We start from the raw sequence: 18,389 nt of genomic DNA on the forward strand, positions 1-18,389 counted from the left end.
GAAATGCTTCCAAACTTCTGTGAGCTGAAATCCTATGGAGACTTGATCCAGAATTTACAGCTGGCACCGACTGCCAACACAAAACTGTAGCAGCACTGTAGGTTTACCAAGCTGTCTAAAGCAATGCCTAAGCCATAGTGTATGCCTCTCTCTATAGCAAAATCAGGTCATCTAGTAACTGCAGGGGTGGATCCACATGCAAGGGAAGGGAGGATGCATTGGTACAGTTGTATGCCCCCTCCCTCCATTGATTCCTGTTCTACCCAAAATTTAAAACCAACTTCAACAGTATTTCTATTCAGGCAGCAGTGAGGGAGTCCATTGATTTCATGATTCATTAAAACCTGCCTGATTCTTCCTAAACCCTTAATTCCACAGGTGTTAATGATTCTTTTTTTTTAATGGTCTTGATGTTCCACTGCTCAAGCAAACCTTTCTTGTGTAATTCTGCTGTCTGTTAGCTAGCTATCCCACCCTGATAATATAGCTCCTATTCCACAGCCTCACAGACTATTGTTAACTCACTCCAATAAAGTTATATTTATTTTTGCATTAATCTTAAACTGACTAATACAGCCTTAGGCCCCCAGCATATTAGTAAAGTTTCTACTTTCTTTTCACCTGGAGAATAAGTGTGTTGTGTTATATGTGATGATGTAGTTCACCATCTGCACCCCATTTTCCAAATCCTAAATCTACTCATGCATACCTGAGGTGTTTTTTTACTGAAATGCAACAAACAAAGCTATGTCCTACAATCCAAAATGCTTTTCATTGCCTCTCACAAATATCAACTTCAGCTACAATTTACAGAAATGCCTTTGTATTCCATAGACTGGCAAGGGCAGGGGCTACCAGCAGACTGCAGACATTGTGCTACACTCTGGCACAGAAGTTTCTCAAGAAGGTAGGAAAATACAGAACAGACAGCAGTCATTGAAGTCAAAAGCACATGGCCTAATTCCTGCAGTTTTCCTTGTAAATATTTAATTTTTTTACCAAAAATAATAAACAAGCAAATAAAGGGACATAGAGGGGGGTTTTTGAAAATGGCACAATTCATTTATAATTGCTTCATTTTTCAAAAACTTCCCATTTTGCAAATCTTTTGCCTTTTTCACTTCACACCATTCTAAAAACGTTTCCAATAAAATCTTGGATTAAAATTATTGTCAAAAATGGTATTAATTCAAAATGAAATGAAATTTAAAAATTAGTCTGCTTCACGTCTTGCAATAGGGAACAACTTCAATATTTTGGATTTTTTCCACAAGTCTTTTATTATCTTTTAATTTCTACGAACTTGAGGAAATAGGGTTAAGTGGCCAAACACTAAAGCTCTTACAAAGTTGATGCAAGGGTTGATACAAGGGCAGTTTCAGCACCACCTAAATGACTGGCAATGTCATGCACAATCCATGGGCAAAAAGGGAAAGCTGAAGATAAAAGGGAAGGAACTGAAAGACTTTGGAAAAGGGCAGTTTTAAGAAGGAAAAAAGCAGCAGTGAACGCACGAAAGAAACAGATAAAAGAGAATAGATAGAATAGTTTAAAGTGTGAGTTAGACTGAGATTGATAAAGACATAAAAGGAAAAAAGTCACAGCACTGCTAAAATGAAGAAGAAATTAAATAAAAATGAGAAGAGAGAGAAACAGTAAATGAAAGTAAAACAGAGAGAGAACACAGGGAAAATATGAAATGGACAGCAAGATTAAATGCAGCTATGGTGAAGTGCACTAGAGCAAGTGGCTTCTCCCAAAGAAGATGAGGTACAGGAATTATTGCAATCTAACGGGTCATTTCATTATCGATTTTCTCTCTGGTGGGGAGAGAAAAATAAAAGGAAAATAAGAAAGTGGGAGGCAATGAGACAATAGATCTAATCTCATGAGTTCATTTCTATGACAGATACTAGGAAGAGAACCTCCCAGGCAGAAACTGTACCATGTCAGCAGTTCCTAAAGGACCTTCTGGGTGCAGCTCAGTCTAACTCACCTCCTTTATCATCTTGCAATAGTCCCCAGCCCAGTCTTCCACTTTCTTCACCATATCACTCTTTCCCCCTGTGTGGGGCACAGCCTAGAGCACTGCAGGGAAGAGCACTTCAGAGGAATCTAAAATTCCCTGCAGTGCTCCATGTCAAAGAATCAGGTTACTTGGAGGGAAGATTTGCAGCTTTGTGTCAGACAAAGTCAGCTTGGGCTAAGTAAAAGTAAGGATATCTTGTGGAGGGATGGTTTACTCTGAAAAGACAAAGCCAAATAGATGGACACAAGAGCTTTTAAAGTCCATACGAGATATGAAAGGACTGAAGGAGAAACCTTGGGAAGCATGGAGGTATGTTGCTTGGCCCAAAATGGAACAAAGGGACCCCATTATTTCTGCCAGAAGATGCTCTTCTCATTTACAGGGCCAGACACAGTTTCTCTTCCCTCTCCTGTGATGTGGCAGGCAGCCATTGGTTGTCAAGGGGAGGTGCTGAGCAACAGCATCTAGCACGGATCTACTTCTGCTCAGAGCTGGCAGCAGAGATGTCTCTGCAGCTTCAGGGAAGGTGGTGTGAGGCAGATGCCTTAACACCTGGGCTGAGTCAAATACTTTGGCTTAAAAGTCACAGGGTGCAGCTAAAACAGCACACATACAATCAAAAATCACATTTCATAATGTGGTCATCAACAAAGACCACAAAGCAGAGCCTTGAGGCCAGCAAGTTGGATATAAAATTGAGCAAGGAAGTGGAGAGCTATGTGAAAAGGGGAGCATATTAAAAATGATTCAAATGAAAAAAAAATAAAGAGAAAATTTCCTTAAACAATTCTCAGTTAACATGCCCAATCTGGCTTCAATCATGTAAATAAACCAGAGTAATTAGTTTAGTTGTGGATAACAGTTCTTCTCGCCTATGATATTTGCATAACTGATTGCATGTTTGTCTTCAGCATCAAGCTGAGGCAGGCATACATGCAGTAGATATTTTCATACTTCTAGTTCCCTGGACATAATTAATAGTTTGAGTTGATAAGAGAGACCCAAGGGTGCTGATATTCTGCCATTAAATGCACAGCATAATTTAGGTTGACATAAAACTCAGAACTACAGCTGGTCAAAATATTTGACAGAAAAGTTTTCCATTGGAACACACTGGATTTTGATTTTTTGCTGTGTTTTTTTTAAGGAGCAAAGTGTTTTGTGTCAGCTTCAACAACATTCAACAACAACAAAAAGAAAAGAAAAAACCCCTTTCAATATAGTTCGTTTTGATAAGATCTAACTGATGCAAAACAAAACATTTCAACAAAACATTGACCAGTATCTCCCTATCAGGAGTGGTAATACATTATGCATGTTGTCATACGCCCCTTTTTATTTTATATTAGCCAGACTCCCTTAAAGATATATTCCATGATGCAATGCCACCTGACCAAGCTGCATGTGGGCCCACTTTCTGGGGCCTCCTTTTTGACTGGATATATATTCCAGTTTACCGCTAGGGCAAATCTTAGTTAAAATGTTTTATTTTGAACAGTGTGAGGGCTTGAGCACATCTTGAGAAATGTAGTCTTTGCCCATACCCCTCTACCAGAAAGAGACCTTAATCTCTGCAGTGATATATTTTTATTCTAAGCATTTACCTAACCACCCTGCACTTCTCCCTTATATATACATGTCCTCACTGTCTCTCTCTCACCCACACTTCTCTTTCCAAAGTGCAGAACAGGATGCTATGGACTCAATGATAGTTAAGAAACCATTTACCTGTACATCTAAATAGACAGATGCAGGTTAAAGCTTCTAAAAACAAGGAAAGGTTTTGGGTTTCTCAGTATCCAACTTGAGAGATTGTAAAAGAGCTTCATTTTCATGAAGTTTTGAACCTATGTCACTGGCAAATCAGGCCTCCTTAGTGAAAGAGGTTCAGTGGGAAGGCAGGATCTGCACTTACAGAAGTACTCTAGTACTGCACTGGCCCACCAGCATACAAAAGAAAGTTTTCTGCAATACTTACCTACACAGTGCTTGATTCCAGCCAAAGCTATCACTTACTCATTTGTCCACCCAACTGTTCTTCTCAACCTTATCACAAAAATACACCCCTCAATAAACAAACCTGAGCTTAAAAAATACTTTACTAAGAAAACACATGCCTTTGTCAAAATTAAAATGTCATTTGTTAATTTTCCAGACTAGAAGTATTTGGGGGAAAATTCCAAAAAACCTTAGCCAGAAGATTAAAGACTTTGTTCTGTCACTTTAAGAGTAGCATACTTTTCCTCCAGTCTGTAGTAAGCACAGAATAGGACCAGAGGCAAATATTGTTCTGTACAATGTCATTGTATAGATATCCAGATTTCTATCACTGGCTTTCAAAATCCCTTGGAGGATATATTGTGTGATCCCCTTTGATCAATTCTCTTCTCTTGCACAGATGTGCTCACGCACTCACACACACTCCCATCTCTATCTACTTGGTTGGTGATGGTTGGAGTGACTCTTCGTGGTGGCTATCAAGTGATGATTAATGCTGACCTCTGCACCTGTCACCTTATATTAGCCTCCTACAAGCCCAGCTGGGGCTCTCCAAAACCAAAGCTGCATTTCAGTTCAATCTATTGTGTTTCTGGCTTCTTGGTTTAATAGCCTCTTTAATCCTTTTAGAGGAAGTTTGCTCCTGTTTCTTACCCTGACCAAATTGCTCACAGTTTCTGTAAATATAAATATTTAATAATCCATGTTGGGGTAGGGAGGAGTTTTATTTGTAAAGGGTGTCAAAGCAAGCAAGTAGTAATAGTTCTGACTTCTCTGTTTCCACAAAACCAGGAAATTCAATGGCAAAAACACAGAAGACCTGCTCTTTAACTCTCCATATATGACTGACAAAGTCAGAACCACTGCGTCAAATTCACTTCCCTTGTACCTCAGCTATTATCACTACTACCCTCCCTGTTAGCCCATTTGCCACAAAAGCACTTTCCTTCAACTTCTTAGGAATGAGACAGGTTCCCTACTCCAGAACTGCTAAATTTCCCATATCTCTTTCAAATCCCTACTTTATACTCCCTTTTGCTGAGACACCAACAGAACTCAGCCTGGTAGTAATGGCTAGGCAGATAACAAGCTATATGTACACAACTATTCTCCAAGAGAATATATTCACATTATGTTTATTTTCTATTCCTCCTCTTCAAGGTTGATCCATTGGTTTGTTTCACCTGCCTGCTCTTTCTCAAGATTAGCTGAGATTGTTAGGGCATGGATGCTTTTTTTCACTTCATGCTCATACAAGCCTTATCACAACAGTACCCAGATCCCAAAGCCAGACCCAGAATAATAAAAATCATTAATAAGCACCGTAATAACTGGGAGATAAATTAACTCTTGGCATTGGCTTCAGCTGGAATTGTGCTTTATTCTTCCAGAGTTGAATTCAACCATCAAATGCAGGTACTAATGTAGGGGGGACCACAGCTCCCTTGCTCTACTGAAAGAAGAGAAACAGAGATCCCTTTCTTCCTTGCTGATGCAGAGACGATTCCCCTTTTTGTTCCAATTCACTTTAACTAGCCCTGCTAGTTAAATGATCATCAGTTAGATGATCTTAGAGTGGTTGTTATAACTTCCAACTGCTGATACTGTCAAAAAATAGCGTATTTCTATATTATATAAACAGTCCGAAGAACAATTGCTTCATTATGATGCACTGACACTGATTTAAGCAGCCCTCTCAGACAGAACATTTTTTGTAGCATAAACTGTTGCCCTGTAGGACCAGATGCCTCCTCATTCTCATTCAGCATTCATTTCTGCTCGCTTTCGGCACCAAAGGGAATCTCTCTTAACGGGGTGACATTGGGCAACTCACTGCACCATTTCATGCTTCAGTTCCTCCATTTCTGAAATGGGGGGAGAAGGGGGGATAATGATACTTGTCTCCTTGGTAAAGTGCTGTGAGATCTAGTGATGAAAAGCGATATTTAAGTGGTAAGTATGACTGTTAGTTATAGCAGTATTCCACACTAACCACTGAGCAGTTACCCACTGGTAGTCATTTTTAAGAGATGCTCTCCTGAGCTGAATTTAAATGATTAACATTGAAGTAAATGGGACCCCAATCCTGCCGTTTACTTTATTCACAAGGGGCATCTTTACATGTCCTCGGGGGGGCACTTTAATTGGATCAGCTCTCAGGAGCCACTTTAATTAAAGCACCCACAGCATCTTGTGTATTCAGCACCCTGTGCTTCAAAATGGCACTGCAGGTGCCTTAACTAAAGCTCGTTTAACAAGCTTTAATTAAAGTACCCCCACTGCCATTTTGAAGCACAGAGATGCTGAATAGGGGTGACACAGAGACTGCAGGAGTGTGCTAATGTATATGTGTCCATGAATCGCTGTACCTATCAGGGACCCACAGTTAGGGCACGGGTGTCTGATTGCCCACAGACAACTGCAGGATCAAGGTAATACTCTGCCATACAATACTAGTCCCACAATGCTGTCAGGTCATCTCAGCGAAGTTATACATATATATAAAAAAAAATAACAGGTTCCTGCTGTTTTGTTAGCCTGTCTCCCCTTTTATACTTCAATATCTATTAACTACTTGAATTTGCTATATTTGAACTGCCTGTCAGTTCCAGATATTCTTTTCCTTAGAGTCTGAGAAATACTTCATGGTGCTAAAAAATATGGCCCTTTTCTTTTCTTGTCTTACTCATTAAATCTCCCAAGCTCCTTCCTTCCCACCCCCTCACTTGGCTCTCCAGGATATTCAATGTAGTCAGAAAGCTATTTAAGCTGAAAGCATGTGAACTTTCACCTATGCCCTCTATTAATCTTTGTGAAGGCATGTCAGCCCTGCCTATTTTTTTCCTGGAAATTGCCTCCATGCTTCAAATAAAATATCTCAGGGCACTGGCATGACCTATGTAGAAATGAAACAGAAAAAAAATTTAATTCAACCACAAATAAAAGTAGTGTGCAAATGAGCCTTCTTTCTATGGGACTGTAATGTCTTGCTCAGGTTTGTTTTTAAATCACTTTTCTGTAAGAGGAATTAGTGAACAAGGGACAGAACTTGTGTAGGAGGCTCTGTCCCCACTTGCCAATCAGACAACAAAGTCACACTACAATACATGTTCTGTCTGCCATGATGCTAACTGGACCATAGGTACCACGTGACGGCAAAAAAATGTGATGAACAACTAAGGACTTCCCACACATGTGGTCCATTAAGAGATCCTTGAGAAGTAGCAGCAACAAGGAACTGAGAGACTTTCTACCATTTACCTGTAGCTAATTGATGGATCTCTTACATTACATCAGAAGTTGTTCCACAAGAGGGTCCAACAGACTTCTATTTGATCTCCTGTAGCAGGGGGCTTGGTGCTCCTGCTACTTTAAGAGAAGGCAGACTGTATGAGAAGCAGCCTTCTGATGTAGCAGGGGACAGTTAGGAACCACATGACATAAAGGGGCTGGGCTAGGAGGATATAAGCTGAGCAAGCAGTCTTAGCCCTGACAGCTGTGGAGAGAAGAGCACCTGAGCAGCGGGGCTGCAGCAAGACTCCTGCTTAATACAATTAATACCTGAGCTGGAGTAAGCAAGACCCTGTGAGGGGGCAAGAACCCAGGCCAGGGACCCATAGCTTCCGAGGGGTGAGAACAAGCAGGGCCGGGAAGCCCATAGCCAAGGAGATCTCAACTGGCCTAGAAGTAGGGCTAGGGCCCAGGAATAGTGGGCCAAAGGTTAAGGAAGGGTCATAGCCAGCAACTGCTGGGGCCAAGGAGCCCAAGGATCTCAAATGACCTAGGAGCAGGCCCACAGCCCAGAGAGAGGGGTTAAAGGCTGAGAAGAGCCACAGCTGGAGACTGAGAGGGGCAGGGACACACAGCCCAGAGAAGGGTTGAGACAGGGCCAGGGGCCCAGTTCCACCAAGAGGTGGAAACAGGGTCAGGGATTCAGCGTTACATGCAAGAATAGCTGAGATGGGCAAAGGGCTTGGGAGTGGATGGAAGGAGACAGAGACCTGGGCCCAGGAGAGGCAGAGGATGCAAGCCTGACCTAGTGAGTGATCAGGCTTGGGTGATAAGGTGATATAAGGGGAGATGAAGAGGCCACATAATTAGTCCTTAACGCAATAAGCGGTGACATCTGGATTCATGAGTGGGAAATCTTGCCTGGGGAGACCTGGGTCAGCCTCCCTTCTTATAAAGACATAATTACAGCAAAGCATGGTAGGAAAGTTGAAGGGGAGAAGGGGAGATGGCCCCCAAAAAAACAGAGGTGACAGGAGCTAAGAGGGTTCCAGGGGCTTCATGGCCACCCCTGAGAAGGACTTGATTACATTTCCATTTGTTTTATCTTTGCTCATGCTGACCAGGCATTGAGGTTAGACCTCACTATGCATGCATGGTACAGCTAAATTTGGGAGAGAGGGAAATCTGGTGGTCACACCAGACAACAAAGCTAACCTCTTTAACAATTTCTTTGCCTCCATCTTTTTGAGCAGGGACCAGGGCATCTCCCCCACTGGGATCCCTGACGGACCCAGGGTCTGCACTGGCCCAGGGTCAGTGAGGACCTAATCAGGGAATTTCTGGTGGGACTAGATATGTTCAAATCATCAGGTCATGACGATCTCCACCCCAGAGTGCTGAGGGAATTAGCAGAGATTGCAGGACCCCTGGCACCTCATGTCCTGGCCAGATGTAACTTGACTCTGATTACAGCCATAGAGTTGGTAGCTACAGAATTGCTTGTATTATTCTTTTCTGTCATCGCTGTGTATCAATAAATTTGCCTATTATCAAATGGAAAGGTAGTGGTCGATCTGAGGGTTTTGGGTCCCCGCCGAAACAAGGCATCCAGTGCCAACAATCCCCTTTGGCAGGTTTTCATGTGAAGAGTCCCATATGAGATCCCTGTAACCCAGTCAGCAGCCTGAGGCTTCCCTCTGCTCATCTCTGTCTAGTATAATTAAGAGGAATGGGCTCTAGCTTCCATCCATGGTCCCCAGACTAACCTGGGGCTGTAACTTGGGCATTGCTCATCATCAGGTTTGTCAAATCTACACTCGCTAGTACTCAGCTAAATTCAGCTCTGGATATAGTACCCTGCCAGGTAAAGGAAGAGGTCCCTCATCAGTTAGTTTTATTAAGTTTCACCCACCGCTTTAACCATACTCTGGCATGTGTGTCTCATTGCTTCTAAGTCCACACCAATACCCTTTGCTGCCAGAGTTCAAAACCACGCTGCCAGCTCTAAGGCAGAATGCAGGGGACTCCAGAACATTTCTGGACCATCTATAGATCTAGCTGGAAAGATATCTGTGTTGTAATTACCCAAGATTGCTTCTTGTTTTATTATATGTAACTATTCATATTAAAGTAGTACTTACAGACTCTAAGTAAGATCACAGCCTCCCTGTGTGAAACACAGCACAGAGAAGAGAACAGATGGTCCTTATCCTAAAGAGCTTATATTCTGAAGTGAAGAGTTAGAAGTATTATTTTCCCTGGTTTACAGCTGGGAAACTGAGGCACAACATAATAAGCGAATTGCCCAAGATCACACTGGAAGTACATAGCAGTCAAGAACTAAAACCAGACCTCTTCACTACTAGTCCTTCACTAGTCCAGAGACTATCCTATACAGGAAGTTCCATTTTTAAATAATGATCTACCAGGAGGAAAGCCATCTTAACAATTAGCTTCAGATCTATCATTTCTATTCCTAGTATTCATCTCACTTTTCCTGAACTTTGCACCTGCCTACAGGGAGGAAAATGTCAAAGCATGTAACAGTCACGTGGGCTTTCTGCAAGCATTGGTGTCATAGTTCCCAAACTGTTTGTAGTGGTGGCACCACCTCCAATTGGAAAACACTTTTGGCAGGCTTGTGACCCCAGATACCAGTATAAATTGAAGTGCTGTCCAGCTTTTGATCCCATTTATGACTGTTGTGACACCAGTTGACCTCAAGACCCCTAATTTCAGAACTGTTGCATCATTAAGTGAAAAATCTATGGCACATTTTATTCTGGAAGTCACATTCGATGACCATGTTAGCCTTTTTGACTTAAATCTATTGTTCTATATTGTTGAACTCCATAAAATCATACTGACTCTCTCAGTTCCAGAAGTAATATCACTGATCACTAGACATCCTGCTGGAGAATGTCACTGAAATTGCTGTAGCTAGAGCAATAAATGCAAGTGCCCATAACCAAGAGACATGTGTGTGTCTGGTATAGAAGTGCCACGCTACAAGAAACTGCATAATGGCTTCCCTTCAGCCACACCACTGTTTAACAAATCTGCCATTTCCTTGTATCAGTTTCATTTATCCACAAACTCTAAGAATAAGTGTTTGTATTTTCATCATCCACTATTTTTTCTCTTATTGTCCCATCTGCTGAAACACTGTTGGAAGAAACTGAAAGAAAGAAAGAGAAGAAAATCCACATCCCTCACTAACTCAAATAACCTCTGGACTTTAATGTTCACCATCTCTTCCTGCTCTAATTATCTTTCCAAGTGTAATAAAAAACTCATCTTCCCTAACCCCAGAAGATTTCTCCCCACCCTTTTGGGTTCCTTGATCCTTGTATAAATAGACATTATTTTTAGATGGAATCTCTTAATGAGTCAATCTGCACCTTATGACTACCTGAGGTCAGAGTTCTCCCTTGATGCGTAAACAGCTTAATAATTAAACACGCATTCACTCATTCATTCTCTGTCTCCTATAGCACAATGAAGACTCACCAGAACATCCAAAGAAAAGTGAATACCCTTTGTGAGCCAGGCATCTTCAACAAAGGACACATCTCAAGCTATCTCATTTTAAAAGTAGGGAGGGAAATAAACATCAACAGCTAACAAAGAGCAATGCAAATTCTGTAATGTAAAAACTGACATATTTGTTAAATTTAGGGCAGACCAAAACTTTGTAACAATTGTTAGAATGCTGTGGAATTTGTTTATATATTGTAATTTCCAGGGGTTTTGTGAAATTTTTATAAGTTTAATAAATTTTAAAAGGTTTTTATATTTTAATATTTATAAAATTTTTGTATTTATGAAAAGATTTTTATATGCAGCAGGGCTAGATCCTGAATCCATCCTGAATCCAATAGCAAAAATCCCATTGACCTTAACAAAGCCAAGATTTTAACTGATGCTTCATGTTGATTTTTCAACAGTGAATGCAGCTTCCTATATTTGGCAAAAGTAAATGAGAAATATTAACCAACACAGGCCAGTTTGCATTTGCTGAAAGACACTTCCATGTAAAATGCCAAGCTAACAAGTTGAGGCAAAACAATGCAAGTGTTGTTCTTCTGGAGGCCCAATTTGAAACCCCTTTTAAAAAGCATGAATTTCCATACAAGTACCTAGCACTTCCTCAAAATCAGACTGTTCAAAAGCTTGGCACACAATTATTAAGATGTCTAATAAATTGCTTTAACATCTTGGAAGACAAAGCTGAAGAAATCATCACCAAGAGCGGTGGCTGGAAGTGTTCAGCTGGAATGGCAGTAGGTGTAAAGAATCCTTAGAAGTCCGGTATGGACAATTAAAAACTAACATTCATTAGATTTTTTTTTTTTAATTGTGAAGTTAGAATATTTTTCAAGTAAGTTATTTGGACTATTCCACTTAGACACCTTTGTCCTCAGGCTTAGAAAAAAAAAATCCTACTTCCACAGCACTTTCAGTTCCTGCCTTTCCAAGAGACTGAAACAGTCCCAAATGTTCTTGCTCTCCACAGGGCACTTAAACTTTTTGAGCTAGTCTTTCCACAGTGTGACAGAACCACAACCATTTCGGTAAATTGCACCATATCCACCTGTTGTTAGAATCAGGCATGCCCTGGATGGAGGGCATGCCTATGAGTATCCTCTATCTAAAGATACTCCATTGACAAAAAGCAGCTTTAGAGAAAGCTGTACATTCTAGTGAGAACAATTTAGAGGTACAGAAGCTTTAGACCTACAAGCTCTTAACATTCTCCGGTGTTTTGGGTTGCATTCCCAAATTAAAACATTAAGGGCCAAAGCCTCAGCTGATGAAGTTCTACTGACAATGGAGATACACAGATTTCTACCTGCTGGAAACCTGGCCTATAGTCCTCAATCTGTAATTCTTTCACTGCTCTGGAGCTGTCACATCCTCCCACTCTTCCACTATTACGTGTAGAAATTCAGTACTGTACTCCCTATTTGAAGAAAAAAAACTGGAAAAGAAAGAATGTGTGCTCTTGGCAGAGGTCTACCCTGGGATTATGCCAGCAAGCAATCATTTTCTGGTTGCCACAAGCATTCCATTATTTCAGCTGGGCCATTCAAGCCACTCCAGTTCAGGCTCTGTCAGTGTTTCCTTAATAAACCCCTATTATTTGGGGCTTAGACCTCAGCCATTAGAATTCCTGCTCAGCTGACTTGATATTCAAAAGCCAGCCCAAATGTTCTAAAAAAATTCACACATGTATGTTGTTGCAGAGTAACAATGGTAGCTTGTTGGCTCTGAGTTATATTTGCACTTTTAAAGAACTAAAAAAGAAAAGTTCAATATTTTAGGTTTGTTTTATAAACAACACACAGAAACTTTGGTTATTGTGGAAAAGAAGTATAAGGGCGGTGTTTGGAGTGCGTGTTTCTACATGAGCCTGTGTGTGTGTACAGCGCAGACAGCTTTCATCTCGTCATGCTTTAAAAAAAAATTGCAGGCTTTTGGGGGCAGGTTCACACACACACACACACACACACACACACACACATTCACACTTTCTGCACAGACAGAACCAAGATGGCTGGCATGAATCATTATAATTCCATTGACTTCATACCTGTAACGTATTATCTGGATCCAATATCTAAGTACAAAACCTTCCATAATACTGAAGTATCATGATGAGCAGACCTGGCTTTAGAATATGTGGTGTCCTACACACAAGTCTGTTACTATAAAGCATGGCTTAGCCAGTCTATCAAAAATAAGAGTAGGCCCATACTACAGTATTACATTTTGGTTTAAAAAAAAAGCCCCCAACTACAAACACTGAAGATTTATCCCCCTTCCACTCAGCAGCTTTTCACTACCTATGCAGATAAAGTTTAAGTTCCAACAGTTCTGGCTGCCTCTGTTGTCCCTAGACTTGATTCTCCCCTCCAATATATTGCATACAGACAGCTGTGCAATGCAAAGTTGGCATAAATAGGTTAGTAATCCTTAGAACTAGCGAACTGCTTCCACTCTGCTCCTCTACAGCAATTCTTCCCTGGTGCAAATTTAAATTTGATTGACTTTATACTGCTGACAGAGGCCACCAGTGTAAACTCCGAACAGAACTTTGCTAACCTGAGAAAGGCAGCAGTGAAAAAATGAGCTGTTCTCTACTTATTGTCTATCCCCTTATTAACTTTCCTGAGGTAAACATGACGTAAATGGCTCGTTTAAACTAAAGTACTGGGGAAACCATAAGGCCCCCATTCCATAACCACATCCAGTAATTTCATGCTCCACCCTTGCCCATTTGGTGATGCCCAGTGGTGCGACTTGTCCTTTTCCATGCTTTCTTTCCTTTTACTGTCTTGGTTTAGGATTACTGCCTGGAATGAAGACCATGAAAAATGTTTGCCGTCCATAATAAAGAGGACTGACTTCATAGAGCATGTTAGCTGGGTGAAACATGAGTTCTACCAAGGACTTGTGGAAAAAAGAGACAGTGGAGTTGCAGAGCGAAAGTCGCTAGAGCTAAGCAGATTATTTCCCATTTGCCACTGGATGTCAGATGGTCCCACTGCAGGCAGTATTACAGTATTCTAGCACTACACTGATTTAGTTTAAAGGAAACTATGGAGACAAAATTTGCTCTGTAAGAAATATTTAGTATTCACCTAAGGACTGGTGCATATTTTTCTTCGCAAAAAGCCAGCTGAAACCCTTTTACTCTTGAGCTATTCTCCAAATTCCCTAACTAGCAATGACAAGAGCAGCAGGTCAGGGACTTCATTACCACCCTTGAACTGCAGCTAAAATTACAAGGGAATGAGCAAAAGAAAGATGAGATGTGGCTGCAAGGCCTCTTCCACTGACTCCTTTCATTACCCAAAAAGAACCTTTGTCTGTTTTAAAAATTACTGGCAAAATCAGGAGAGTGTAATTTAATTCATTATATCAGAATTACCCATGAAACTGAGGCTGAGATACCAGAAGATAAAACCTGTCAGATATGCCCCTGGGTTTTTAGTTGCTTAAACAAAATCGGGCCATCAGATTTTGAAGTCTCCACACTGGGCAAGATGCCATTCACGAGAGTAGATGTTAGGGCGTGAATCGCTTGCATCTGTAAATGGTTGCTTCCCCTTACTGTACACACAAATCTTCCACTGCAGGTATTAGCATACAATTTTATAGGCAAAAACCTTGAGAAACATCACAGACATTCCTGCAATGCACAATTTGTGTAGAATGTGAATCGAATTAAAAGATTTACCGTGAGTTTATGTATTTCTCCTACTTAATCTGATGATTTTGCTGTCTCTGTTTTGTAAATATTACAAGCAAAAAATATTTAAAAATCCTTTCTAAAACTACACTAACTAAAACGCCCATCTGACAATGATAAAAAGAAAAAAGAAAAGAGAGACAGCTGAGAGATTTATGACTTCTGATAAATTCACTGGAAAGCTACAACTCTGCTCTGCGCTACATACAAAATTTTACATGTGGTTCAAAGAGACAGTAGACAGGTCAGCTGATCATTGTCAGCCGCATGTCTACCACCAATTTCTGAGGTTTCCCCGTACGAATCACAACTGTATAGTGAAATTCCAAACACAGGGCCAATGTAACCCACCACGAATTAAATATGCAGTTACTCCTTAGGACAGTAGATTGCTTAAAGATTGATGTGATATTCTAATTAGTGGTATCTGTAAAGGTGCAGTACTGCATTGCCCCCTGCTGGAATGTGAACAGCCTACCATGCAAGAGTTCCCTCTGGCCATGCTGAAAGGCATGAATTTTAAAAATCACTGTATTGATCTTATAAATGGCATGTGTTAGCGCAATATAGAAAGAAAATAAAGGGGGATAAAAACAAGTAAATTAACACACACAACTTAACCCTTATATGTTCATAGGACTAGCATTTGTCTGCACAGAACTCCGAGTATTTAACCCTTGGAAAGATAACAAAAAAAGGCTACTTAGTCTAAAATGTTTTTCACCTTTAGCAGATTGAATTTTATTAGTAGATATTAAGAATCATGAACCAAAAAGACGACAAAGCCAGAAGGGAAATACCGAGTGTCCAAACGAGGGGCTAACATAAGAGGGATGGGGGTGAGGAGGGGAACACAACTAGGTTACCGGAAATACAATGTTAGCCAGCTAAGCCCAGGATCTAAACACTGTATAAAACCAGCCCAAGTTCAGATTCAATAAACACCACTGGAGAGAAAGACTTGAGTTTCTCAAGCCAAAGTCTTACATCTGAATACCATTTCAGTCAAAGCAGAAGAGTGGTTTCAGTTCCTGGGACTTCATTGGTTCATCAGTAGATGCATGTATATTGTTAAATAACTCTTTATCAGCTTGTGCCATTGGAAGAGACTATCCATGGGAAGCAGTTTTCCTTTGGCTCCGGCAGTAAAGAACTCCTCCTAAAGATACTTCCAACCTCTAGAAAGGGAATATAGAAACTACTGTATGACATACTTGAGGAGGGATGTGTCACTAATGATAGATCCAAAGGAAAAGGGAAAGAACAAGTTGCTTTTACTGCTCTTGCTGACACTGAGGCATAGGAAATCAAAATATTTTCCCTCAAACTGCCACCCCCTTGGTTGCCCGGGATTAGTTGATTCTAAGCACATCAGCATGTAAAATAACACACATTTAATTTTCATACTTCGGCTGTTTGTATGTTGCTAGTTATGTAAAATAAATGACAGTGGGGCACTTTGTATCTTGCACAAAGTGGGACAACAGCCTGAGAATCAGGATGTCTGATAATTCAGTCTAATACAGAAAACTTGGCAAGCTTAGAGAATCCCGCTTGAGAAAGAAAATCCTTGTTTTTTCTATTAATCTTTGATTCACATTACGGCCCAGTCCATTATCTATAACCCCAAATTACATGATCTTTTTTTGCCTTTTTATATTACTAATCCCACCGTTTTCCTTTCCATCAGTACATCCTACTCCCATAATTCACCCTCACATTAACACACATACCAAGTTACACTGCCCTTTCCCATTCACATGCATGCATTCTCTCTTCACATGAAGTAGTCCGTAAGAGTACATACCTTTTCATTAATTTTAGACTTCAATTTTTTTCTACGTATATATCCATCCCATACTCACCACTGTGGAAACACAATCTTCTCAGTGTTATTAATTCAAATTTCAACTTCTCTGCTTTCCCCCTTTCTCCCTGGATGGGAATTTCTGTACTGTTCTCTCTAAAGCTCTCACCCTCTATTCTGCTTCTTACTGCAAGATATTCTGTGATTCTTGGAGGAGGCTGTGTTCTAAAAATAAATGCCATGATTTGTTTTCACTTATGTTTGATCTAATTAAATTTTGTCATCATGCCAAACAACAGTGTAATTTCCAAAATGTCAAAGTAGGCTTTCTTCTTTTCCTTTTCCTTCCTTTTCTTCAAATAAACAAACCAAGAGCAATAGCTTGGTATTAATAAGAAAATGATTAGTATAACCCAAGTGCCATTAAAATAACTACAAATTAAAGAGGTCTGAAACACAGAATTGCTTAATCTCAGGTTAAAAAAAAACTGAAGAAGTGAGATGACAAAAAACAGGCAGTTTTCAAACCTTGTTGCGCAGGCAGATGTCTTATTACAACATAATTTGTTTCAACACTCTGCAAAACATTTTGCTTTCAGCAACAAATAACTTTTTTTTTGGCAGAATTGTTTCCATCAAACTCTTATAGCCTCTTCTGAGTAAAAACTGTTTTATCCCACAATGCAAGGATGCCCTAGTCCAGGGGTAGCCAGTCTGTGGCACAGGCAGCTTGTGTGTGGCACACAGCAGACTGGAGAGAGAGTAGACAGCACTGTGCCAATTAAGGCCAGGAGCAGAAAGCAGAGCAGCAGATCAGACCAGAAACACCAGATATAATGTTTACTCAATGCCACTGGGTCCCAGGGATGGGGTGCTCACTCAGACCTCCATACCTTTGGGGTTCTGTCCTCGAATCAGCAGTCAGCAAAAACCGGAGGGGTGGTAACCAGCTTTATCTTTATTAGGAACAGGATTCACCAACTCACATGCTCACAGCTTGCAGGGACAGCAACAACCTACCACCACAAACCACACTCACAGGGCATCAGGGGGGCAGACTGGGCCGTCCCACTGTTGGCCCCTTAAAGGTACATTCCATATACCACATCCCCCTTCTTTACTCTGGGAGCTCCCTCTTAAATAGTTGGATGTTCATCAGGTGCTACTTTAACTCAGAACAGTTCAGGATCATGGAGCCAGAGGTTGCTAGCACTTGCCTCACCAGTGGAGTCTAGCCTTTACTGTTATCCCATTATATAGTCCTTGTACTCCACAGACAATCTCACCACACGTCCACCTTAGTTTGCATGGTGTCATCAGGTTCCTCTGGGGGTACTGGTGGATTCTCTGCAATGTGATGAAACTCTTGTTCATGGTGGTCTGCTTCTTCTTCTGTAGTTTGTTTTGCTGCCATCTCTTGAGGTACATCAACATGTTCTGCTGGTACTGACAAATAATCCTTCCTTTTAAGTGTTCCTCCTGTAGACATTACTGCTGGGACGGGTTTACCACACAGGAGTGCATTTCGTCCCTTTTTTGCCATGAGAGACACTGGTGTCCAACCTGTACTTATTTGCATCCTTACTTTCTCCCCCTCTCATAGAGGTGGCAAGAACGCAGCCGTGCAGTCATAGTGCTTCTTTTGGCACTTCTGAAGGTTCTGCAACTTGTGGGAGGCATTCGATGGTAGTCTAGGAGTTAGCACCACCACTGTAGCAGGGGGGGTACTGCGCAAAAGTCTCCCCATCAGAAGCTGCACTGGAGCATACTCAAGACTGCTAATGGGCGTGTTCCTCAGATCAAGTAAAGCCAGATATAGATCAGAGCCATCCTGCAAAGTCTTCTTAAGCATTGATTTGATGTTCTGAACTGTGCATTCAGCCTGACCACTGGATTGTGGGTAACCTGGGCTAGAATAGGTGACGGTTATGCTCCAGTCAGTCGCAAATTATTTCCTCATGTGACTTGCAAATGACACATGATTGCAGACAATTTCTTTAGGTATGCCATGGTGAGCAAACACAGACATCATTTTGGCGATTACCATGATACTTGTCTTACCTGGCAGG

General features: G+C 41.0%; 1 protein-coding gene and 1 long non-coding RNA gene across 2 annotated transcripts in view; both read right to left on the minus strand.

Moving 5' to 3' along the window:
• PTN (pleiotrophin) overlaps window positions 1-18,389 on the minus strand; it is a 120,585-nt gene that overhangs the window by 39,242 nt on the left and 62,954 nt on the right.
• LOC109316515 lies at window positions 689-16,748 on the minus strand. Its single transcript, XR_002102863.1, has 3 exons — window positions 16,379-16,748; window positions 1,997-2,244; window positions 689-725 (listed from the first exon to the last, which is right to left on the minus strand). It is a non-coding gene; the product is annotated as an uncharacterized LOC109316515 (long non-coding RNA).

This window comes from Crocodylus porosus, unplaced genomic scaffold (genome assembly GCF_001723895.1).
Source record: "Crocodylus porosus isolate Cpor-Errol unplaced genomic scaffold, CroPor_comp1, whole genome shotgun sequence".
NCBI lineage: Eukaryota > Metazoa > Chordata > Crocodylia > Crocodylidae > Crocodylus > Crocodylus porosus.